A 25686-nucleotide genomic window follows, 5' to 3' on the forward strand; every position below is an offset into this window, starting at 1 on the left:
AGTCCCATTCGACAGGCCATTATGATATATTCATAATGCGCTGTTTATCTGAACACGTGTATTTTTTGAGCTCGGTTGAATGAACTGTTAAAACTAAACTATACATACCTACATTATTGTGAGACGGGGCTCAATAACAAAAGGAAATAGCATTTATACGCCAGGTTTAAGTCCACTTGTTCCAGTCTGCCAACGCCTTCGCTTATGTCTTTCCGAATGGCCAATAGTTAGCAGTACCTACGTATTGCCATTCGACTATGTGTTAGCTCGGCTGGATTTAGATGCTTTTTGCTTACTTGCGTTTTGACTACGGAACATGACGCGAGTAAATGACAGTGTTTGTTATGCACGTATCATTGTATTCGTCTCGTTCGCAGTTGTGACGTAGATAAATTATGACATCATAGCCAACATGTGTTGGAATCATAAATAAAGTTAAAAATAGAAATTTCATAATAGAACGCACAGTCTCACTCTTCTTGGTGCTACTGACAATGGCCGTTTACGTGATGTAGGAACCCAACCGGAAAGATAAAAGCATCGCAGGGCCTTAGGACAAAAGTGATCATTGAAGTACTATCGATCTCAACGTATAAGCTGTAACAGAAGCACGAGTTTTTCTTCGATTTATTTGCCGTTTTTATCTAGATGCTACGCATGTTTCTGAAAATGATACAACTGTAAAGTTTTTTTTTCACAGAGCATTGATACTGTTAAACGTACTGCTATAACCATACACGCATAACAATCTTTATTTAACCTTACATTTAGGCCTGTATATATCGATGCCGATTGCAGTGATCTTAAATACGCGACTGTTGTCGAATAGAGCTATGCAAAAGACGCAAACAAAAAGCTTAGTTACTGTGGCAGAATTTCTTTCAAAACCTCTTACTTACTTAAGCTTATTCAGTTTTAGGTAGAGGAGCTAATAGATTGTTGATAACTACCGTGCTCACCTCCAGCAGTTGAATTGCTTAGGCCTAAGCTAAGGATACTTGAACGTTTTCGTTTTTGGTCGCAAATGTTCGAGGTACAAAATTATGTTTGAGCAAATGCACCTAGATTAGCTCAATATAGGCGGTAGTAAACCATTTGAATTAGCTAGCGCTACATTTTCAACGAAACCTTAAATAGCGGCCCTAGTAAAGACATCGAGATTCAAGATATGAAGACCGCTTGGTCGCTTCAGAAATTACACTTAAAAACACGAATATTTTACCATTTAATAATTGTATTACTCATACAAACAAAACAAAGTTCCGTACGGAGAGCTATTATTTAGGGGGATTATATCTGTGTTGATTTCCTTTATTTCAAGTTGAAATAAATAGATTTTCTTTTGCATGGTGATTCCCGTATATTGTACTAATCTACATTTGATTACAGGTACAGTGATATTTGGGTAAGCTAAAGTGATCCAAGGTGAAACTGTTACTTACTTAAAAAATCCGACTTATCATTCCTTGTTGCGTACTTTGGACATTGTACCAATGAGTTGATGTACACTGCATCAGGCTAGCTTAGGGGCGAAACAGCCCAAACACAGAGAGTACGCATCTACCATTTAGCTTAAACTTGCTCACTGTTTTCACAAGGCTCTTTTTATATCCCCTTAGAGTAGATGCGTACTACCTTAGCTGTATTGTTAGGACGTGTTGATTAGTAATAAAAAGTACGCTCGTACTTACACAACCTACAGATATCCCTCTCCACATCTTCCTCACTTAACTACCCGATTAGATTCTAACACTAGAAATTTAGCATAACTAATCATAGTCAATGTAGGCGTTAAAATAATAGTATCTTGAAAAATGACCTCAAGTGAATCTTTATTTAGTAAAGGTATGCTGATGCCATATAGAAATGCTCCTATAGCCAACTTCTCTACCTTGACACTTTTAAAACATTTACTTTAGCTATAGTAAGATAAATCACACCTTTATGAAGCTGCTAGAAGTATAACAATGGATTCCCAACTGTTTTGAACTTGTGGAGCTTGAGGGTGAACAATTAGCCCCTGGTCGATTCTATCTATCCCCTGCCGTGAACCGTAACGAGTCATAACGGTCGGCTTGATCAAAGATCTCATTGATGCATTTAGACATTTACTGCCTAATTCTATGATTTCCAAGACATTGCACTCCCGCAATCCACCCCTGTGCAAACAAAAAAAATCTAGTCGTCGTCAAGCGCTTAGCCATTTGTCGACTTCCTTACAATCTATCGACTTGAAGCAAGACTCCGTTGAACGAACACGATATACGCAGTGAAAATAAAAACAAAAGACAGAAATCGTTTCCGTTGCTTGGGGATGCTTTACTACTCTACTATTACTCTTCTTTCAATAAACTACTATAAAAAAATAAGTACGGTGATTTGCTATTAACCACGCTGGCTGATCGACAATGATGCTTCGAATCGAAATCAGTCTGGTACATTGAACCTGTAGTTCTAATAAGGGGAATCGGTTTTGTTCTACATTTAATCACGTATAATCTTAGCTTATTATTTGATTTAATAAAGCTAGTACAACACAACTATAATCGGGGAATCCGCTGTACTGGTCCGCTAACACTAAATAAATGGCTAACAATTAACAGTTTGGCCTGCTAGTGTTGCTTATTTCTAACCCAATTTAAGATACACATTGCCAATAACAAAACATTATTTCGCTGTGTCGATAGGGATTACGCCTTTTATGTCACCTATGTCAGGCCATGTAGACTTAACACGTACTGTATGCGCTTTATGGCTACGACAGCGCGTGCTGTTGAACAACGACAGCGAGTGTAGGACAGGTAATACAAGAATTATTTCATGTATAAATGAAAACTTTGTTGCTAATTGTCCATGTTGCGTGAAATGTATGACTTAACAAAGGATTGATACACAGATTTGACGATTCGTGACGTCCGCAAAATGTTTTCTTCTCATTAAATATGGAATTTTTTTTAAATATATTTGGATGTAACGAAACGCATATAAGCACGATAATATTTACAGCAATATTGCAATCCTATCTATAAATAATCTATCTTCATTTTCATTCAAGTTAGCTTCGTTAAATTTGTTTTAGGGAAACCGGGGCGACTTGTATAAGTCTTGATTTTACGACAACCCTACTGGAATACTTACAAAATAATATTGCGGTAACTACCTAAGTTAACCTTTGGCTGTTGTCAAAAGGCTTAAAGGGAAGATAACACTAAAAAATCGTTAAGCTAAATTTGTAGAGTAAATTTTGTAGACAGTCCATAATCATTTCAAGAAGATTAACTCATCTTCGCTTTCGTAGTCCTTTACATCGATGTTATTTTTACGAGAATGGACGTGGTCGCCGGATTGGCCAGTTTGGTAAATTTTTGCTGAACGCCTTTACCTTTTACCAAGGATTCACCTCTTTTTTTGAACGCTATTTAGCACGCCTTTATCATCGCACCGTAAATCGTAGCGATTTCTCTTCAAATTAGACTCTGTTTTTCGTTTGACCACTGCACACGTTAGGGGTGACGGCTGTACCGAAACGTTGCTAGGGGGAAACTGTACATAGGTAACAGGATTGACAAGAATCAAAATAGCTGGAAAGCTACTCCGGGCTAATTCGAAATACATAAACCCGGGACTCCTGTTCGATAAGCAGGGTAAGGCTGGCGCGAGCATCAACGCAGGCATCGTGTTTATGTAAGTTTTCCTATCGGGGTTAAAAAGACAGTTGTATGTTTCTGTATGCTGAGTTAGACGCACACCGTTTCGGCTGCATCAGTATGCTCACCTGTGACAAATGTTTAAGAACCGCTGCCCAGTTCCAAAATCATGCATAGGGGTGTTACACGGGAAGGGCAGAGTCATAAGAGATGAAGTTACCGCGTCGGTTCCAATAGCGCAAAACGGCGATGATATACTCTTCGTAGGCAGTGATAGACTTTGGATAGGCACAAATCCATGGGGACCTGGTGCTGGCGCAAAAGTCTATGAAAGGATGTTGGCGGCAAACGGGAAAATAGGACTTCTGCTCACAGATGGAGGTGAGTCGAAAATATCTGGTAACACCCCATTACTGAAGCTGTAAGCATCACAGTGTCAATGTACAAGATATTGGATAGTTATCGTGAGTCTCGCATCTACAAACTGTACCTCACAAGTAACATTCGTGTAGACCACGTAATTTTGATCAATTTATGTTGTTTTTTACTCTCGTAAAATCAGTTAAGTTGTATAACTCCGTATTGGCTAAAGCCCAACGATACGTAGAAGCCATCAGTGCAATTTATAATTTTATCAGTTAGAAAATTGAAAGGAAAATTGAAAAGGAATTGAAGGAAGCCCACTTGTGTTTGGTGGCTATCCTTGCGGTACGGCCATTGTAGTAGTTGCTGTATCCCGATAGAGCTCAGTGACAAAACTGACGTTGGAGGCCCAATTGTATTGAATGTTAGAGTCCAAACCCTGGTCATTGGCCACATTTCCGGGTGGGATTAAGCGAATAGTCGCATGTCGCTTTCATGTCGTAGATTGGCCTGGACTCGGAAGTGTGCTTTCTACCGAGTAGCCAGCCGTCGGATTCAATACATCACCCACAACACCTGCAACAAATATGAGTTGATCATGTGTGGACGTGGCAGTATCGGCAGTCGTTCAACGAAACCGTGATAACTTCGCGACGAGAAAGCTGAGTCGACGAGATGTTATGGGGCGGTTTACCGAGTCGTTTGACCTTTGAGAGCTGGTTATTTGCACATAAATGAATAAGCAATCGTTAAAGAGTAAAATTTAAAGATGCAAGTTGGTAAAGAGTTGTGACAAGACAGATATGTAAGTAACTCAAATGCAACGACATTTTATAAAACAGTATTATCTCTTCAAAATATGGAAACCCGTTTGTGCAGAACTTATTTTTTACACACCGATCAAAATGCGATGAGCAAATCAACTTGTGTCGATCCGTCTGAATAGCATGCTTACGCGCTACTAAAAGACCTTAATAAGATTTTTTTGAAGAAATATACTTTAAACACTATCATAAGCGTACTTCAACGTATCGCTTACAAGGCTTAGGTAGCGGACTCAAGTCACTAACCTCCAAGCGCGTGATTTTTCCATCCATTATGGTGCTTCAACAGGCAAATTGTTTTTACGTGTTTCACATCCGGTACTTAAGCTTAAACGGATTCGAACCGAAACCACCACTTGTTTCTAAATTTAACAGACAAAGAAGCTACGAATTATAACGTGGATGCCTCATTAACTAAGCCCGCGTAATGCGCAGGGCAAAATTTATGAAACACCTATGCCTAATATTCTCATTGAGATCACAAAAACTTGCTAAAGAAAACAGGAAATAATACAAAATCGCCTATAACTCTAATTCGCTTATGAGACCAGAAACGCTTCACGTGTTTAAGTGAAGCTTGGTTGTTTTTAAGAATTCCTGATTCACTTAACAAGGAATGGAAGCTCGCTGGCGAAGGCCGTTGCTTTTGTGTCTCTCTGGGAATTGAAATGAAATCTGTAAATCCAGATCGTCACAGAAAGTTGTGGGCATGATTAAACACCTCCGTAAACATTCAATAAAATCACACGCCCCCAACAGATCACCTCAAGTTCAGATAATGCGTTAGCTATATTCTGATAACAAACAACCTTTGAATGATCCCGAAGCAGCTTGCGAATTAATTGCTTTTCAAGATTAGTTAAACCTAAATATTGTTATTCACACCTTAGCAATCTGAGAAAATTAGAGACTGGCCAAACCGGAGAAAAAAATTAACTAACATATATTGATGATGCAAAATATTCTGTGATATTGGGCAAGTTATATTGCATATCTGTAATGTAATGTCACATATTGTATATTCTTTTTTGCATTTACGAAAAGAAAAAAAGCTATTGCAGTGAAAGCATCGTCATGAAGATGAGATTTTTTCAACATGCTCAGACAGATCGCCCTTTTGTACCAAGCTTTTATGCCTATATTCTTATATATGCGTCGTCTATCGTGGTACACGCCTTGTTATTGAATCTATTGCGAGTCACATAGCGAGGTTCCTGATACTGAAGACGACGAAGTCCATTTCAGTATCACCACCAGGAACGGCATCTGTTGACATAATGTCACAGTAGCGTTCGGCCTTTTTCATTGCGTACGCGGGAAGCTTTCGGCGTTCGCTGCTGCTTACATCCTTTTGAAGTTTCTGACACAGGCAAGCTTCACCAGGACACAGAAAGAACAGTAGTCGACAGGTATTGCATGAAGGTTTGCCACACAACGACTCCAGATATACATGTGTCTTGCATGACAATTGCACCTCCTCGGCCGAAACCGTGAGAGTGAGTTGCCATCGGCCGGAACGTGATACCGATGTAACCTTTTGGAAATATGCGTAAAGAATGTGGTAACAAGTACAAATATAAATATGGCTGTTTTTTTTTTTCGCAAGTATCTTGCTTTGTGTGGTTCATACTAAATATAAATCCACTAATTGTCACTATCGGTACGTTATGTAGAAAATCTAGCTACAGAACGTACGTTTTTTCCTCGTTGTTCCAGGTAGTCACTAAGTTGTTGCAGATTACTGCTTACACGTTTACGATTGTTTTGCTTGAGCTGCACTCGGTACATTTAAACTATTGACTTACATGTCCTAAACACAGTTCATTCACTTTTGAGTGACGAGGTAAACTTTAATGCATTTTTAACTGTAATTGGGCAATATCCCTGCCAATCGGCCAACGCATCTCGCTAATACAGATCAATACTCAGTCCAGTCTGACTTGGTGTACAATTATCGTTCGTTAATAACTGATGTTCAGAATTTCAAATTCCCTGTACGTAGCACCTGTGTAGGTAGGATAGGTAGCAGTAGGCCACATTTTAATTACGTCCATGTGATCGGAACGTTGAAGATGGGCATCAATCATGGCCAACTGGTAAGGAAAGAGAACAACTGTTTTGAGGTCAACGTGCCCCTTTTGCGCCTTGTAAAAGTCAATCTCCTTTTTCATTGCCTTAGGTTTGCAGTCCTCGATATCAAATCACGAAAAAATATATATTAAGCTTATAATAACGAAGGAAAAATATATAATAAGCTTATATAAGCTAAGACAGACGACGTGAACTCATTTAACGAGAAATAAAAAAAAAATGACAATAGGTTTTAGTGTAAATATTGTCACTCAATAAAGTTGAAATTTCTCGGACAAATGACTTTTCTTCAGGAAAACAATAATAAAAGATAAAAAAAAAATAGTCGTAAAATTAGTCGAGAGAGTTAATAACACTCACATAGGATTGGATCAACGAACCCCTTGGACGATGGACTAGGTTTGATGTTTTTCGTTCGTCTTGACTATATCTAAGTATTAAACCAATAAGTTAAAGACAGTGCTACTATTAACAAACGTACAAAACGCAACTTACTTTAGGTACAAAATGGTAAATGAAATGAAGCTCATGTACTGAATACCAACGAAGAACATACATAATGTAAACGACGCATACGAGTTCGCTCTACTCAATGCATGCTTCGATTTTGAACGGACTTTGCCTACATTTGAATCTACCAAATCATAGAGGCAGGCATCCAAAATGCTGAATTGGGCAAACAAACGATCCACCATAACCGGGCTAATGTAATCATCATATCAATACGACGCAGAAACCGACTTCGCGCCCCAGCGTCGGCCCGTTCCCATGGCACATATTTGACGTCTGCTATAGTCTATTGTCAAATGTGTACACAGATGTTCCACGTAGCTGGCATTAGGAGGGAATTTTGAAACATTCTCAGTAGTAGGGGCAGTTCTATTAAATTACCTTCACTAGCTTTCTTCTTTGTAATCTGCACTGTGTGGATACTGCACTTGTTCAAAAGAATAATTTCATGCCGTATGATTAAATAATTTAATTATAGAAATGACGATCATCCGTATTCTAAATAAATGAAAACCTTAGACGAAATTTGAATACATAGAACAATCGAAAGTTATCACAAAACATAACGGGATAGTACAGATATCACCCAGGTAAATAATATAACCCAAGTAAATTGAATGGAAGAGAACCTTAAGATAAACAGCGCATAAGTATTCATAACGATTTACAGGGAAGTAAGTACTCTGTTGTGGCCCCAACCTATTTCGAGCCCACTTCATTTTGTCACCTCCAGAAAGGACAAACTATCGGGCATTGACTCTAACTAGGGATTACTTATAGATTTCTTTGTGTTTTAATACTAAATCGTAAGTACACATACTTCGAAAGCAGGTAACATGTAGCTATAGTAAGGACAAGCGTTCCTATTTCATTTATCCTTATTAGTCAAGGCGTCTTTAAAGGCTCCACTCAGGTAAATGATAAGGACAGACGATTCGAGTAACATAAATCGAGTGTGTTTACCGTACAGTTTTATAAATTATTCATGAGGTATAAAATATACCTCCATCAGAGAAGTTCTACGCATATGAAATGAAGCAAATCTTTCAGCCCAGCTTACCAGAAATTATGAAGTTACCAAGCCAACTTCAATTACTATCAAATTCTTATTTATTCATGTTCATTAGTAGTGATCAAAAGCTTCATACAAACTTCGTAAGTAAAGGTCAACAACACAATATCCTAATATTCGAGAAGGCATATAGAAATATTCAAAAATAGGTTGCGTCATATGAGCTATATGGTCTTGCTGAGTTCTTAAGACTAGTTTGAAAGACTTGCCAGACGTCCTAAAGGTGGTACAAAGGAGGTATCGAATGGTATGGCATATATCACAGTTTTTCACGCACGTGGAGTATTTACACGCATCGTCGGGTCTGTGTCCAGAGCTTCTGGTGGAAGCCATACATAGCAAAATGAGTAACGACGTGTCTGTTTAGCCGGTTCGTCCCTCTTGAAGTAAAGAACTCTCCATCAACCCTCGCGAATTTCCGCTCTCTATTCCTAAGATTTCTCTTCAAAAACGTTCGTTGCTGGGAGCTCAAAGCGATGACGTAGATCATCAAACATAAGGAGATACGCGAGGCGATTTGGGGTTACTATGTGTAGCTTCAATGCTTTTTTAAAGAAGAAATTTGACACGTAATAGTTGTTTAAGGTTCGCCACTATAAAATCTACCCATATGACGCGTATTGTATACGCTGCGGTTGAAGCTACTTTGAGACCCTATAAGTTGAGAAAGGTTACGAAAGACGAGCGATGAGGTGATTTGGTCGCCCATCTTGCATCTTTCGGTGACGTGGGTAGTAAAACTCCTGCTGTTCGTAGGTAAGAACAACCCCCAGACACGGAAACCGCTTTACATAGGCAAGAGGAAATCTGGCGAGCTACAGAGTGTCATTGGCCGTCATCTTGTTTCTTCTTCTGACTTTATCGCCTCTATGTTGATTAGGTTTACGGTCGGTCCCAAGTCTGTGGCTGCTGCGCTAAGCCGGACTAAATCTTTCTATACTTATAACCTGTTCGATCTGTATATCATTAGGTCATCTGCATACAAGATGATTCCGACTAATTTTTTGGCTCTTTTAATTGATCAGGAAGACCCTCCAGCAAAACGAAGAATAAGAGTGAGCCTAGGTTCTCTCCCTGAACCAGGCTCGCCCATTCCGCCATCAATAGTTATTGCGGTATAGGACCGCAGCCAAAAGGTTAAGCACATTTGTAGGAATACTCACCGCAGCCAACCTGAGCAGAACCTCGCCCCCTGGATACCGTGATGATGAAGATTTCTTTAAAGTTGAAGAACACTACATATAGCGAATTGCTCGGCCGTGGCTAGTAGTCTCTTGACATCATCAGCCAACAGGATCTTCCACATATTCTTTTGTAGTATGTGGCTTCGCTGAGAGGATATGTATGTATGTTTCTTAAATAGCTATTCTATCTCTTTGCTAACCTGGAGAATAGCTCATAGCCAGCACTTTTCATTGCCATTCCCCGTCATAGTAACACCGCGTAGTGTCGTTTCTTTTTTGGGATCACTGATTGGATAGCATCTCCCCACTGGGCTGGGAGTGTACCAGTATGTAAACGTTGAACAGGCTGGTCGAAGCGAGCATTCAAACCGCCGGCAGTGGTCATGGGAGAGGCAGAAGCAGAAAGAGAATAGAGTGCTTCAAGACTATGGACAAGTTTTTCGACCACCACGTACGTTGATTTCAAATCGACCAGCCGAGCATAGGCTGCTACGAGACGCTGTCGCGGTTCGCGCAAGGTAACGACGTTATTCTCTGCCAGCCATGACATTAGGTCGTCTATTTCATTATTGCAGAAAACACACATATGCCTCCACAGGGCCAGCTGCCAGGCCGCCGTTTCTCTTTATTGCAGGGTCGTGCACAGAATAGAAATGCGGTATATGACAAGGAATAGCTTGCCAGGTTTCAGCTAACACGAGGATGGCTACACTGTCTAGGCTTCCGAAAAGAGAAACGCCAGATCTAATCCCTTCACAGTTTCGCAGTGTAATTGATAGCGTTTGCAACCCTATTGCGTTGTAGAAACCGTAGAAGCTGGTATATTTCGTAAAATTTGAGCTCTTTGGAGCAATATCTGCCCAAAACGATACAGCAACTAGTATGGGATTGGCACAGAGGCACTAAAATTTGCCTCTTAGTCCAAGGATTGGCACACAACCCAATAAAAGTTTCTTCGTTTGACAATTGTGGCGCTTGTGCTGTGATCTAATAATGAGGTTGAGCAGTGAGTTACAAAACAATATGTACCAGGGGTTGTTGGCCGTTTTTACAATTCGTCTATGCCATTTGACCGAAAGTCCACATAACAACATTTGTTGTACAGTGACGTCATGCTAACCCATATTAATATAGAGAACTGTCATGCCTGTTAGCCATTTGAATCTGCTCGGAACGCAAGGATAATCTTCGTATGAATATCGCCGAAATCTGAAGACGACTCTGTATTGTGATACTTGCGGCTCGCTATCAGTAATGTTTCTCCCCTTACTAGGTTTTGCTTCAAAATAAAGGCTTAAATTTCGCCTGTTCCTGTTCCTTTCGAGAGGGTTTATCTTGATAGTTAGAAAAGTTACTTCAGCGAATTAGCTTTAATGATATACTCAGTCTGAGGTTGGCCTTTCAAACGCTTGAGTTTTTCGTGTAATGGCATGGGCACGCGGTAATGTGCTAAGGTACTGTGCACGCCGTAATATCTTTTTTTAGCGGCTATGAGTAACGCTCCAGCGCGTGCTGCTCTACGTAATCGGCACGCAGGCGAACCACAGACTATAGTCAGAGTTAGTGTTACGGAATTGATCCTTTTTAACTAGATGACTGACTGGCGTGGTATCAGAGCCGCTGTAGTAGTGATGACGAAAAGCAGCATGAAACCTCAGCTGCTGGTAATGCGTAAGTTTACCGATATGTAATATTATTTGCTATGAAAATTACCTGACGTACTTTGTCTCAAGGATACGAAAACCAAAATAAATGCTTCAGATCTTGGGCCCAGTGTATTGGTCCAAAGGTCTAAGTTCCAGCGTGAAGCGATATAGACATTAAACAACAACCTAATCAACTCCTAAACAGCATTGAATAATGTAACAACTTAGTTGTTAATGTTTATATACGATTTTTCATAATTCGCTACTTCCATTTAGTGTCCCAGTACGCAATGCGTGTTCTTCAAGCGGCACTGTTCGTCTTTTTTTTTTTTTAGTTTTGAAGTTTTTTTAGTTTTGAGTTTTAAAACAAACACATTGTATTTGGCTGCTGAAGTTAGAAACACGTGAGGTGGCCTAGCTACGGAATCGGGTCTTAACATACTTCATTTTTCTCTAAGAATTAGCCGGTCGGAAGGAAAGTTTGACGGTAGCATTTGACGCAAAGCTCGATAAATATATTCACTTTATTAACATACTTACTATTAAGTTCCCGGATACAAATTGTGCATTTCCGTCTCCTTTAAATCTCCTTTAAAACCGCTGGCTTTATAGCTTGGTAGCTACCTACCCGTAGCTGCGATGGTAAGCCAAAAACAAGCACAAGCCGTATAGGAGTGTTCTACCCACTGTTTTTTTAGCACTTCTATTGACCGTGACTTACTCTCTGTAATGAAATATTTTAAGAAATTATAATAGTTAAGCGTAATATTAAATATAATATCAATATAAATATTACTATAAAGAAGTTACTATATATTATTATAAAGAAGAAGTGATTTAATTAAATTTAATTCAAGGAAAAATATTAGTGCTAAAAAATAACACGACAGATAGTAGTCGTCGAAGGTCATATTCTAATTTTGATTTTGGGCGAATAACTATGAAAAAAAAAAAAAAATACAATAAAATATTCTTACCACTGTGGCGTTTTGGCGCGCTGTTCGTAAACGCTTATCATAGCATCGTTAATTTATTCATTGTTATGTCCGATACAGTCCTCATCCTTCATAGTAGACCCGTTTCACCGCATTAATAAGGATTGCCTTGGCAAAAGCCCGGTCTGTACACAGACAAATCGGAACTAGCAGATTGCGGCGAAGTTCTGCATGGAGTGTTCAGTATTTCGAACAACTGCGAACGCAGTCAAGCATTCCGATAGGGAAAAACGCAGTCACGCCGCTACGCGTATGAGCAATCGGTTATTTAACGACCTGATACCATACCTCCGCCATCTATCCAACATAACTTACATTTTGTGGGCTATGTTTTCGATGCGAGTTAACGGCTGTCGTTTGCACATATTGTTAACAAAAAGAAAAACATACCAATTTCTATGCATTAACGTATATACATACGCCTGCATATATAGGTATTAATTTGTTTCTGAAATCCTTCGTCGTCATCAGCATCGTTATCGGACGCTCCTGAGTGTAGAGCTGTGAAGATGCTGTCATATCGCTCGTTTCTTGTCTCTAATTGTTTTGCTCTCTGCCTATTTGGTTCATGATCTACTCGGGTAGCGGAGCAGAATCGAGACGCAAAACTTCCTTCTTGAGTGTAAGAACGTATGGATATTCGTTTTTTCTGCGAATTAAATGAAGGCAATCTATACAACCTGCCTCTTCGAAGAAGGCTGCGTGCAGTTAGTTCTACGCCACACTGTAGGTAATAGAGACAACTTCAATATATGTACATATAATTCACCGCTAAATATCTTGTCTAATGGAACATAATGGATACTGATAAGTCGTCGATAGCATGAGACAAAGACATTCCTTTATTTTTATAATTTTTCCATATTTTCGGATTTTACGAAGAAAAAATCACTTACTGGATCAAACTGGACGGGAGCTTGAGATCACTTATTTTGCCAAAAAGGAAAATAGCTTAAGTAGCAGATTATGCATAATATATCGGAGAGTACGGTTAAATCTGTCGAGAATTTACCTGAAAATGATTTCATAAACAAAGCAGAGAAATTCCATTACGAAAAAAGGCCTGGTGTTTTTTGCGGGCCTACGACTACAACACAAGTGGTTCTAACTACACTCCGACCTTCAAAATCTAGCTAACTCGTAAATTGCTTGCAATAGGCCCTTAAGATTTTTTGCCCACATTCGAATATTCCTGACTTCTGAATTTAACTACACACAATTATACACTTATAAGTCTAAAAGTTGGCTTCTCAGGACGCCGAATGCAGACGAAAGCTTTACATAGCCTTTATTTCGCCTCAGCATAACAAGAGCTTATGGACTTACTAAACAAAACACAAACGCTTTATTGAAATTGTACTGAGAAATTCTAAAAATCGTAATCATAAATTTTGACTTGTACATTTCTATGACAATAACTTCTAGCTTAGTTTTGAATGCCAGTTTACATGCGCATTATTTTGTGGTTCTTCCTATCTATGTGTTAGCTCCGATTCTCTCCTGCCTAAGGTCCAAGGCCATTTGACCCAGTTTCCACCTCCCGCCCTACTAACAGTCTCATTTTTACTCCTGGAGCAGATCCTCATGGCAACCTCTTTCCTAGTCAGCTCTAAGTTCCCTCTCCCAGTGAAGTCCGACATGGGCCCAACGTTTGCTTGCGCTCCATCTGGTCCCCACCTGTGGCTCAGAACAACAAATCTCAGCACTTGACAGAGGCAACAAAACACGCAGTGTGTGTATGCACGTGATGAATAGCCGTTGTTCGTAATGCCTGCTAATAATTTTCTTATATTGCTGACGATGAAAAAAGAAGCTCCTTCTGACTGTTCCGTAGCGACTGGCAATGATAATAACGGGATTGCAAGGAGTAACAAAGACACCTTTGAACCGCTCCGTGTCCCCATTATCGTCATCACTTCCTTTCGGATTTATTAAAATTTTATATTGGTTTAGACGATTGTGCAATCTGAGACATTCTCTCTAACGGACCGAGAGTGACCCTTCAACTAAATATATTTTCATAGACAGTGAAAGGTTGTCAGCTTGAACGTACGTTCTTTCAAGGTAAGTGATCGGACCCGTGTGTTTTTATTTCACTGCCTAAAAAACGATTCGTTGACAAGACAGTCTCGGTTTTGTTAAACCAAATGTAACGGAATAGAAAACAAGGAGAGGGCTAAAGCTACTTTTGATGGTTGGACATATTAAAGAGGCGTATGCAGACCGTACTTCCGTCCGGAAATCGACGTTTAGAATCTTTGTGTCTTTACGAATGTCTTTACGATTGTATGGATTGTACGTGCAGCCGAAGTGTTGCTGACCATTGAGGGACAGAAATTCATGAATGAGCATAATGTATACTATGCCGATTTAACATTACAAGTTACATCAATGACGTTCCTGACTTAACAAGTAAAAATAAATGTCAAGTTAGTAATAATTAGATTTTGTTGCCCACATATCATAGGCCGCCGCCGCCGCCGCCGTTAGAAACTGCGTTAGCTTACAGGAGCATCACTACATGAAGAATAAACTATAGGGCAAAGTGAACTTATTCACACAGGTTGTATAGCATTTACCATTAGCGGGACTTGAAGCAGCGATCCCTGTGATCTAGTTCTATCGTAGACTTGGCTGCGTTGACAAAGTAAAACTGCCCTGGTCGGTTCCGGAACTGTCCGCCTTGTCATGGTACGGCTTCTCGCCATAGCGGTCAGAATGTGTCTGCGCGGATGATGGAATCGAGACCGTAGCGAAAGTAGTTGTCTGCTGTATTTAATCGCTAGTGACAATGGCAAGCCCATAAAAACATCTAACTCAGGAAGGCCGATGTAGGACCAATATTTTTCCTGGTTGAACGAAATTGATATTTTGTCAAAAAAAAAAACCCTAGAATTAGTGTTAACAAGTCGTTGACGTGATACTGCACGTTGAACTCTAAATGAATACGCTCACTTAGCTACTCATTAAACTTTCCGGTCAAATACAAAGGATTTTTACTGAAATCTACAAGCGTATATTTTAATTTTTTTTAAGCAACGTATGTTCTTTATAGTATTTTTGTTTCGCATATTAGTAAAGTATATAATGCAACTACTACGATTTATATTGGCTCCTTTTTAATAGCTTGGTATCATACGGTTATTTTCGGGAATCAGTCTGGTAAGCCAGTTCATGTGTAAATTGACTTTATCTAAGAGCGAGATCTCTTAGAATTAAGAAAACGTTTGGCAAAAGCAATGGTTTGCGTCTTCATTGGAAAAGAAAAGCCATACTCTACATCTAAATAAAAGTTGCTAGCCTTAAAGGCCTTATTTTCGAAAACCTGAATGACAAACCACCTCACCCGGGACTACACCCGGCACTCGTAAGAATAAGAAACCTCAGATTCGACGACGGAAGGTTTAATATTCCTACCTAGTTTCCTGTTTTTGGTGAGCCGCATAAGATAGATTTTAGATATTTACAATAGGATTTCCGAGGGTGAGATATAGATGTTCTTTTACATATTTTTTGACCGAACACAATTTTAAGGAAAGTTGCTCTCATATTCATTTTGCATTGGAGTGCTTATTAAGATGCAGAGGAAAAACTACTAGAGGAACACTTACCAAGTACTTAATTTTTGCTAAAACTCATTTAAAAACCATAAAAAACTTTTTCATTCACCACTTGTCATATGTAAATAGATATTTTAAGGAACTCTGCCGAGTTCCAGCTTATATATAAGTATGTTTTCCCTGCCTTTAAAAACAACCAACTATTCTAATTCAAATTCATGCAAGCATCAAGATTACTGCAAAAGCATATTGTGCAAGCATAATTGGAACTGTTTTGATATAAGCCATGATCACTCTCCCTAATATTCCCTAACTTTCTTTATTCCCCAACAACCCATAAAATCCGCTTTTACAGGATTCTTCCCATCGCAGCTATGTGATGTGGTTGTGAGTAGCAGAAATTCAGATTGGTTACTGTGAAGAGAGATGACATTTTTTTTTAATAAAAGACGTGGCAGAAAAGCAACTTGATGTCAGCAACACGTCCAACAGGAAGCACTGCATATGTAATCTCTATATCAAGCTGCGATTCAAACCTCAAGAAATGAATTCTTTGGTATGCCTAGGTGAACTAATAATAAAGAAGAGTTTTTCTTCTGAAAAGAAGAAACCTGTTATTTGTCACAGTAGCCTTTATCTATATCATAATGATAAACATGTCTCTGACATGTTTATACTCAAATACCAGGAACGTCTTCTGTACCACTCAAAATGTCTATGGAACAATATGGTACTATGAGTTAGTGAACGTAATGTTCTAACCGATAATGTTACGATTGAGTATATATCTGTGTCCTTAACACACTTAAGCTGAACAGTAGTTTGTTATTATCTATAACTTGTTTCGACTCGCAGATATCTCACCCTCACATTAACAGAGGCCAGTCATAACCGCAACCACAAAGTTCTTCCCCCAAGTAAAAAAATTTTTCTGTGCATGAGAATTAGAAAACCTATTACATGTCAGAGATCTTTTGAAGTCTCGATGTTACTTTATCTACGGAGAGATGCTCAGCGGTATAAGAACGTCAACGATCTTCTACACAATGTGCAACACGATGGCAGTATAGTATGACGATGCTGTAGGTAGAAACACATTATCTGCTTCTACGTTCTATTGGAAGGCTAGCACGTCCGCTAGACCAAAAGCGTACATATGAATTATAAAATCCGAGCCTTTCTTCTTTTTCCAACGTGAACACACGTGCCCGAGTGGTGGTGAGTGAGAAAAAAACAGAACGTCCTGTAATGAACTAGGGGGCAACTTCTAGAATTACGCCGCCATTCTAACAATGCACCCCTGTTAGAGTAGTGTTCAGGCTTAGCATTTTTTTTATCCACTTACACGATCCCTCAACAGAGGAGCCGCAAGATCGGAACTTAGATTATTGTGTGGTCGTCTTGCCCGCCGTTAATCTGTCACCCGGACACGCTTGCTGTTTTAGAAGATATAGGGTTATCTGCATGTTACGCCGCCTTGGGTATCTCGTTTCCCATGACTTTGATTGCTTTTAACCTTGTATTATACAGTATTATATAGAGTTCAACCTACCGTTGGGTACCGTTCTCGGCTCAGGAGGCAGACCAAGATCGTTTCTGACTCACGGCCAATATTAGATCTCCGGGTCAGGACGCTGAGGCGTGATAAATCAGGACAGCTTGAGTGTGCCCGAAGTGACAGGCACACAAACACGCGCGCGTACTTTTTTTAGATTTTAAAAAGGCGACAGAATAGCTTAGTAGTCTTGCGCCGTCAATGGGTTCTATGCTGTATGATATAGGTATTAGATATAATCCATCAGTGTCAAACACCACCATCGTGCACTACAGGGAAGAAGGTGTTTTACTTCGACGCTTCACAGTTTTAACAGATAATCAGATTGTATAATGCAGATCTTTTATTACATGGTAGACTCCTTTGTCGCGACTTGGTGAAACGAGGAATATGGAAATATGGTGAGAGTACGCTCGTGCTGATAAAATAACTGGAGCAAATCGTTAAGCTCTGTTCGTAAAGTCAACAACGATAAATTAGTGTGCCTTATTTATTAACCGTAATTCTCGGTACGATCATGACGCCTGCTTCACGCTGTACTTGGGAGTTAAAAGTCTTATGGAATGACAAGTTCACCACTACGGTAGTTTGATCCAAACGACTATATATCAGCAAACTATGAGAACGCAGAAGTGTCCTATATATATATATATATATATATATATATATAAAGCGAATTGTACATATTGCACTTGCGAAACCCACATTTCAAAATGGCAAAGGCAATACGTATAATAAAAACGATTATATGCTTATGTTCATTATATGTCTGTCTTTAGTAAAACAGCAAGTCGGCAAAATGAGTACGACTGGGAACATTTCGCCAAATAAGTCAACACGAGCTCGAACGTGTTTTAGCATATTTTAAAAATCTTCGTTATCCATAAGGATAAGCAAAAGAAACATGGCTAACTATCGTCCTCGTCCAATGCTAGTATGATTTAATCGACACAAACCATACTTCGATGGCTGGTGTTTGTTAAAAACGTTTTCTACCTGTTCCGGAACACTTCAGCACTTCGTATTAGAAGACCACGACGGAAAAGTGAGGTCGCGTTACCCTTTACGCACCTACCGCACAAAGCTTTTTTTTAATCTTTCGAACAATTTGTCGCAGAGTTTTCTCGCTCGTTACATATGAATTTTAAACTCGACGTTAAATATGGAAGTAGGGACAATCACTGGGTGGTCTTCAAGAAAAAGATTTCATCCAGCTAATAGTAACACCGGTTTCGCGACTCATGTGTAAAAGGAACTCAGAAATGAATTGTTGTTATTAACGTACGTTTGTAGATGTAATGACCTTCATGCTATAGGTTTGGAGAGATTGACTGGTGGTTAATTCAATAGTTTATATTGAAACGCGTTATGGTAATTAGCGGTGAGGTGCTTTAAAAAGAAGGCGGATCTATGACATATGCAAATACATCTAGCTGCTACTAGGTATATCCGCATGATCAGAACATAGCTAACTCGGGTATGGCATGACAACCAGCTTTCTTGTATCAAGCACTGTGGATATCAAAACGTGTGGGATCTCAAGAAGCTGTTGCTATAAATAAGATTAGCGGCTACGCTTATACGTAGCTTTACTTATCCCTGGGAAATGACTAATATAAAAATTGACAAAATCTAACAAGATATTAGCTTACCAGTGTCGGGCCAAAGATTATTTTATGGTGAACTAAATTGAAAAACCGTGTATTTCTGCTTAACATACATATATGCCTAGATAATGCTTTCTATCTAAACTTCGATTCAAGAGGACAACCGCGCTATGTTTATAGAAGCATCAAAGCAGGGATTTGTACAAGCAACCGAAATGTTTTCTTATCTAATAAGTTTATTTTAATCTCGTTCTCTAAAATGTGCCTCATTAGTGATAGATAACTAGTTAATATGAGTCTCATTTCTAATTCTTTTTTTGTGTATATTAAATGAGCCCGAATTTGAACTGTGAGGTTTAACTACGGAGGTCTACATAGCTGAACCCACTTTAATTCTCCATCAAAACCCGCCGCAGAATGTTCGCTGAAAAAATGACCGCTAAAAGGAAGCATGCCACATTTGGTATCAGTTGGTGATTATCCAATGTGTGGGTGTGGATGGATCTATCTGAGTTCTGCTTTAACAAACGGCCTGATAACAAGATACCATAGTAACTATTTGCCAGCGCTAAAATTTGAATCAGTAGAATAGAATGAAATTGGTCCCACGGCGGCCTTCACAGCGTAACGTTGCAGACAGACGTAAATGGCCTAGGCATATCCAAACTTTTTGAGCTTTTGACTTCACGTTTATTCTTTCGTCTACTGCTGTGTAATGGAATGGCTAAAACGCTCAAAGCAGCTTTTAACAGAAGTGATTTCTCTTGCATAAAGGGTGGAGCACTTACATCCAGACCGTTTCTTATGACTTGCTTTTTAGGCTCTATTTAAACGAAAACAAATTCTCTAACATTTTTTTTTTGCATGTTCTATAAGTCTCATGACTAACGGTCATATCTAGAATAAAGGTTCAATTCAGGCCAAAATTGGTCACAGGCTTGTTTCAAATGTTCCCTCTCCGAACGCACGAATGAAATCTTTCCTGATCGCACGTGTGAGCGAGTTGACGTTAGCACGTTGAGACTTATGTAATCCTCGTTCAGTACGCCTGCTTACAGAGTAATCCAATAGATCCAAACCTAGGCTCTTCGGTTGCCATATGTGTAGGATTGGCGCACAATATACCTTGCATTGATCGACTGCGATAAACTGGTGCGTTGTCTATTTCTAGACAGTTTAGCTAATTGCAAACGTTTTGTAGAATATGCAGATAGACTTTTTTTGGCTATACGTTAGGTTCTTCTGAAAGGAGTATAGCGACATGACGTCTCTTTCATTGGATACCAAACACAAAGCATGAACTTTAACCGGAAATTTGCTTTTACCCCCAATTTTAAATATATCCTTTAGATTTTGAGCAAACTAGAAATTATTTCCCTTAATGGTGAATTTTTCTATCAATAATAACGACTGCCTCGTCAGAGAGGAATCGAAGCCCATCTGCTGCTTGTTCTTTGAAGGAATTGAGAAGCAAATAGTATCGATAAAATCTCTTGATTTTATCATCCTCAGCGAACAGCTATCTGACTTCTGAGTTTGGCGTACACTTGAGGTCCTCGTGACAAGGCATTCTAAGTCCCCCTAAGTGTCCCGATCCAAAAAAAAATTCCAAAAAAAAGAGTTCTTTTTTGGTGGGCATCGATTAATTTTCAAGTCAGCCTTGTTTTCTTTTTATCATCAATTTTCTACTATATTGTGCTAGAACCTGCTCCTTCTGCAGCCGCACGAGCACTTCCAATGCTGTGGACTGTCGATCTGAGGTACCTCAAGAATTTTATAAACTTGCTTGGGTTCGTCCCGCAGGAGGGCAGTACACAATAGCTGACCTTTGCTCAAATTCCGTAAATGACGTACTGTTCTTTATCATGACAAGTTTTTCGTCTTAGAATAAACTGGCTTTTTTTCTGGCGGCGAGAGTAGATGATGAACGCATGCCCTCTATGACAAACGGCCCACCATAGTTTGTTTAAATCTAAATACCGTGTCCATTATATATATATATATATATATATATGTCGTCAGAAAAAGAAAATCTATGGAACTGTATACGCATTCCTATATTTTTGGTTGGTAGGCGAAGCAGATGCCAGAAAACGGACAGCATCAATCCGGGGTAACAGGCCCAAGGTAAAAAAAAATAGGTTGGTAATTTTTCATGTGCTGGAAAAGCTGACCAGTACGATTTATTAAGATATATTAAATATACAATAATAATGTCCTTACAGTATGGATTGCTTGAAATCGTAAATAGCAAAAAAAAAAAAAAATTGAGAATCGCTGAAAATACCTCAGCGCCTATAAGTGACGTAAATCGTGTCTATAATACGAGATAACGCAAAGCAGATCGGTAGCGGTTTTTTAAGTAGAATCATCTCGCTGCAGTAGACGCTCTCAATGAAGCAATGGATAAACAAAATAAGGCAGCTAAATTATTCTGTACGCAATTGCCATACCTAAAATGCTATGATACCTGTTAATATTAACGAATGATCACTGCTTCAGGACTAACAACCACAAACAAGAGCCTTAATAATTTTTATACTAAATACGACCTTATTAAGCAAGCTGATCACTAGCACTCAGTGTTGACTGAATTACCTTCGCGAAGCTCAATGTATAACATGCATGAGGTTTCTTTGTTTTCTTTTTCTATAGGTAACAGATACCCAGAGTTTGCATTAGTCTATAGGGTAGCCGGAAAACAATCTGCTGCACCCGATAATCAATGAGAGCACGTGAGGGAGAATATGGTTAATCAGAGAAACAAGTAAATGTTTCAAGTATTTCGTTCGATACTAAAGCTGTTAAGCATTTGACCGTTAACTTGTAATAAAGAAATGGGTGTGTCTACTGCTGGTCTCAATGCTAAATTTACTATACGAACGCGTTACTGCAACACTAGCCCAAGTGCTATAGAGGGACTCGGCATTTTGGGCGTAGGACCCGCTGGGTACGGATGGTAGAAACATCCAGTGAAAACCAGTAAACGTGTTGAAATCGCTCTAGTTGATATTTTTGTCAGTTAGATTGCTATTTCCGTTGCCATCGCCATGTTGCCTCGGCAGAGGAACGGATACCGATACAACTATTATAACTACAACGTAGTAGTTTGTCCTCTGCTGTTTATCGACCAAGTCACACAAACACATTTGATAAGTTCCTACCGTGGATCTGTCGGTACGTCTGCTTCTGTATGCTGCCCGTTCATCCATGCGTGTTTTTACGTTGCAGCATTGACATCCACTCTTTCCTTACGGCGCTCCAGTCTATACAGGCGCAGTTGCAACATCGAACACTTCTTAACCAGCAGAGCCGGCAGCAAACGTCACCGTCGACGTTGCTCAAACTGACAGCGTTCGAGCTGACTGCAGATGCATGAGACTCTTCACAGTCCACAACGTGTCTGGCTATCTGTCTGTTATTCGATCAAATGATCGAAAGCTGAGCACAAAGAGAGAAAACACAATACGATGATTTTTTATTATAACATAGCGTGGCGACACGCGGCAATAACCTTTGGTGGCAGTTATAAATGTAGCTAAGATAGTCTGAAGATATCTGGTGGAATCTGTAAGAATAGCCAAGAAGAAACGAACTGCAACAAAGGACGACCTGTACATATTCGAATGACACCGATCTATTTGTATTGTATATAGATCCCGTTAATTGGTGGCGGAGAATGTAGGAATTATCACTAGGCTATGTCTCGTACGAGTGACCTGAGAGCCGACGAAAGGATAGTGTTCGTGAAAATGGGTCCTCTCTATCGTATAAGACATCCGACTCTGTGAATCTGAGTGCGTAAGTCTATGTATATTTTCATCACTTATCGTTTGTTACTTATGCTGTACAAACTTTTACCAGCAGGCCAAGGCAGGACTGCGTTACGATGCGAAATTGTGTCTTGTATGTGCTTCTGCGCTTGGAGAAGTATAGATTATGGTTGTCTTAAGAAGTGACCAAAGGTAAAAACGAATTTAATGCATAAGTATATGTAGCCTTATCACATCTATAGTTTTTATAACTAATATATTTTCTACCCCCTGATGCAGTCTAGATAACGATATTAACACGTTACAAGCGCAGCACGTCTTTGATGGCATCTGTTCGGTCTTAATACGCTGGGCGTTCTAATAATACCCCCGTACGAATTATGTATGTCATATAACATCTGCGTTCAACATTAAGCTATAATTAGATGAACCTGTCGTAGCCCAGATCAGCGAGTTGGCTTGCTAACAAACGTCTCGCAATTCGATCGGTGTCGCATCGCATATACCTTCGTTGTACTCGGCTAAAAGGAGCGGCCATCAGTATCCATTGATATCATCGATGTTTCGTTTATTGGCAATCATTCTGATAAGCTAGATAAGCGTTCTGGGCCGGCGACAATAACTGAAAGCCAGCCTGAAATGAACCGCAGATTGTTCATTGCTACCGCCCGTATGTAATCGGTCGTCAGCAACTCAGGCTATACGCGTCAGTGGAAAGGGTCACATACTGTAATCCACCAGTCAGGTGCCGCGGCCATTTTTATTATATTCTAGGCTAGTGCACTTTTATCGCCTGTAGCGAGCTCTGCGCCCTACCTATCGACCCGCCTGCCTGGTTAGTTGGCAGCCCCATTGTCTATGCGCGCTGCCAAGGTAAGGACGCCAGTGCTGACCGAGCTCCCGGGGGCTCTCTCTCTCTCACTCTCTCTCTCGCTCTTTCTCTCTTGCGCGCGCTCTCTCTGTTCAAAAGGGCAGAAGGGGGTGCAGTGGACACTTTCTCGCGAGGGGGGAGGCACACGTTTGGTCGGCCTCGAGCAGAATACGCCTTGTGCGCTTGGCCCCGTTGCCTAGTAGCCGGCTGCTGGTTGTTTAGCTGTCGGCGCAACCTGCAGCAACCGACTCCACACTGACCTATACCCCGAGCGTAGTGCTGCTATCTAAAGGTCCCGTGTCAGTCCGATAACTTTCCTACATATCCTATCGCATACCATGAAATAGATTAGACTGGCTATTGCACGCTATTGTGTCACGTATTAACGGGTTACTAGTAATTTGCCCATTGCCCGTCGGTTTGAATACCCAGCCGGGCAGCTAGTTACGCGGCAGACTCACTCTGGAAGCCGTCCACAATGACGAGCGGGTGGCGAGCTAGAGCTACTGTAGTTATCGTCTCCAGTGGCGACCACCGCTGAGTACTCGCGTAGAAAGGAAGACAGCCAGATAGGCAAAGAGGAAGAAAACGAGTGAAAGGTTCAGTTTCGATAAAGCGTGTTTCCTACGCCTGTTGTGTAATAAGATGTAACATTAGTGCTCCGTGCGGTATTCTGATGTCGATCTTTTTTGGTGTTACGCTTCTTTTGTTCGTGTGTATAGCTGGTGGCTTCTTCTGTCCGTGTGTATAGCTTTTACAAGATCTTTGCAAACGTCCAACGTGTATACGAGGCCAATGTGTTACTGCAATTTTTATCGGCAACAGGAAGAGGCCTTTTGCACGTGTGACGTTGGTCTATCGACTGGATCTCACACTAGAACAGTACACACATAACAACAAGAGAACAACAGAGGAAAAGTACGCCAATAAGCTATTTATCTGAGTGTTTGTTGTTATTTGCTGGTGCTGCTTTTGTTACGGCTATTTCTGCTGGGCGCGGAATGAGTGACTGTAAGAGGGAGCAAAACGGAAAAATGGACTCCGGTTGATTTGCCTATTGTAAATTAACGCGAGTGTGTGGTGTCTAATAGTTACGACATCTGGTTTGGCCGGTGATGGTTGATTTCCATGTGTGCTTCTTCAACGCACTGGCGTACTCAGCCAATTGTTCAGAATAGTTGGCTGATCAGCTGTGTAAGACAAGGTAGGGCCCAAATTCAAGTCAAGTGGGAGAAAAATTTCAGTAAAAACATTATTTAGTTCTAATGGTACCGACGATGATTGTAGTGAATAGAGATTTGGATGATTTCATTAAGTAATCCGGACAACCTTACTCGACACATAAAATGGAAACAAAAGCCATTCACATCTACTGCGGGTGATCAAAGTGGGTCTATTTCTATTGACGTTCATTGACGACTTAGCGATTTGGAGCTAATGATTTTTACGCACCCAAACAGAATTTATTATCTGAAATGGGTAGTAAAGGCGACAGTGTTTGGTCTATTTTCCAATCCACCTGGGCAGTGGCAGCATTTAAATTAGCTTCAAGGGCTTTGCATAATACTAGGACCACATGTCCTTTAGGCCGCTTCCTGTGTGCTACCTATCTGTGAACGAACATTTTGCTTAGACGCTTACGCTTTGTTCAAGTGCATTGGACTGACCTGTCAAATTAAGGAGTGTATCTGCTTTCGAAATAGTGCCGGTATCTGTGACACACGATGACAGACGACATTATATTTAAGCATCGTGAAACTTACATGGATACATTTCTCTACTTAGTTTATAAGCGAGATTCTATTGATATTATTTGCGGTGCTAAGCTGATACGCTTTTTGAACAATATATTAACCAGATATATCACTTAAAAAGTGTAATCTAATAGCTAATCCTCTTATGGATTTCTCTTTACGCCACTCAACTCGTTCATTGGCCTGCTTTAATTTAAAGCGAACATATTGAACATCGATTGCATGAATCATGTA

At 39.9% G+C, this 25686-nt stretch overlaps 1 protein-coding gene and 2 long non-coding RNA genes across 9 annotated transcripts in view; 1 reads left to right on the forward strand and 2 right to left on the reverse strand.

The window, feature by feature from the left end:
* LOC111265520 (uncharacterized) overlaps positions 1-7692 on the reverse strand; it is an 8709-nt gene extending 1017 nt beyond the window's left edge. Inside the window, exons 1-5 of one of the 5 annotated variants that reach the window (XR_015313087.1) lie at positions 7482-7692; positions 5446-6368; positions 5081-5196; positions 4332-4726; positions 1816-4066 (exon numbers count right to left, since the gene is read on the reverse strand). This is a non-coding gene — a long non-coding RNA (uncharacterized LOC111265520). Of the gene's footprint in view, positions 1-108; positions 4067-4331; positions 4727-5080; positions 5197-5445; positions 6369-7420 lie in introns of those variants that run through there. The other 4 variants (XR_015313086.1, XR_002683496.2, XR_002683495.2 and 1 more) reach the window with 4 other exon arrangements.
* Positions 7693-13153: 5461 nt separating this feature from the next.
* LOC111265510 (uncharacterized) lies at positions 13154-22406 on the reverse strand. Its single transcript, XR_002683488.2, has 3 exons — positions 22219-22406; positions 14912-15181; positions 13154-13344 (listed from the first exon to the last, which is right to left on the reverse strand). It is a non-coding gene; the product is annotated as an uncharacterized LOC111265510 (long non-coding RNA).
* A 319-nt stretch (positions 22407-22725) lies between these two features.
* The window catches only part of LOC111265506 (uncharacterized), a 97154-nt gene continuing 94193 nt past the window's right edge, over positions 22726-25686 (forward strand). The window contains exon 1 of one of the 3 annotated variants that reach the window (XM_086970519.1): positions 22726-22851. The gene's annotated coding sequence lies outside the window, so the exon portion shown is untranslated. Of the gene's footprint in view, positions 22856-23915; positions 24903-25686 lie in introns of those variants that run through there. The other 2 variants (XM_086970521.1, XM_086970518.1) reach the window with 2 other exon arrangements.

The sequence above is a fragment of the Varroa jacobsoni genome, unplaced genomic scaffold (assembly GCF_002532875.2).
Source record: "Varroa jacobsoni isolate VJ856 unplaced genomic scaffold, vjacob_1.0 scaffold_977, whole genome shotgun sequence".
Taxonomy (NCBI): domain Eukaryota; kingdom Metazoa; phylum Arthropoda; class Arachnida; order Mesostigmata; family Varroidae; genus Varroa; species Varroa jacobsoni.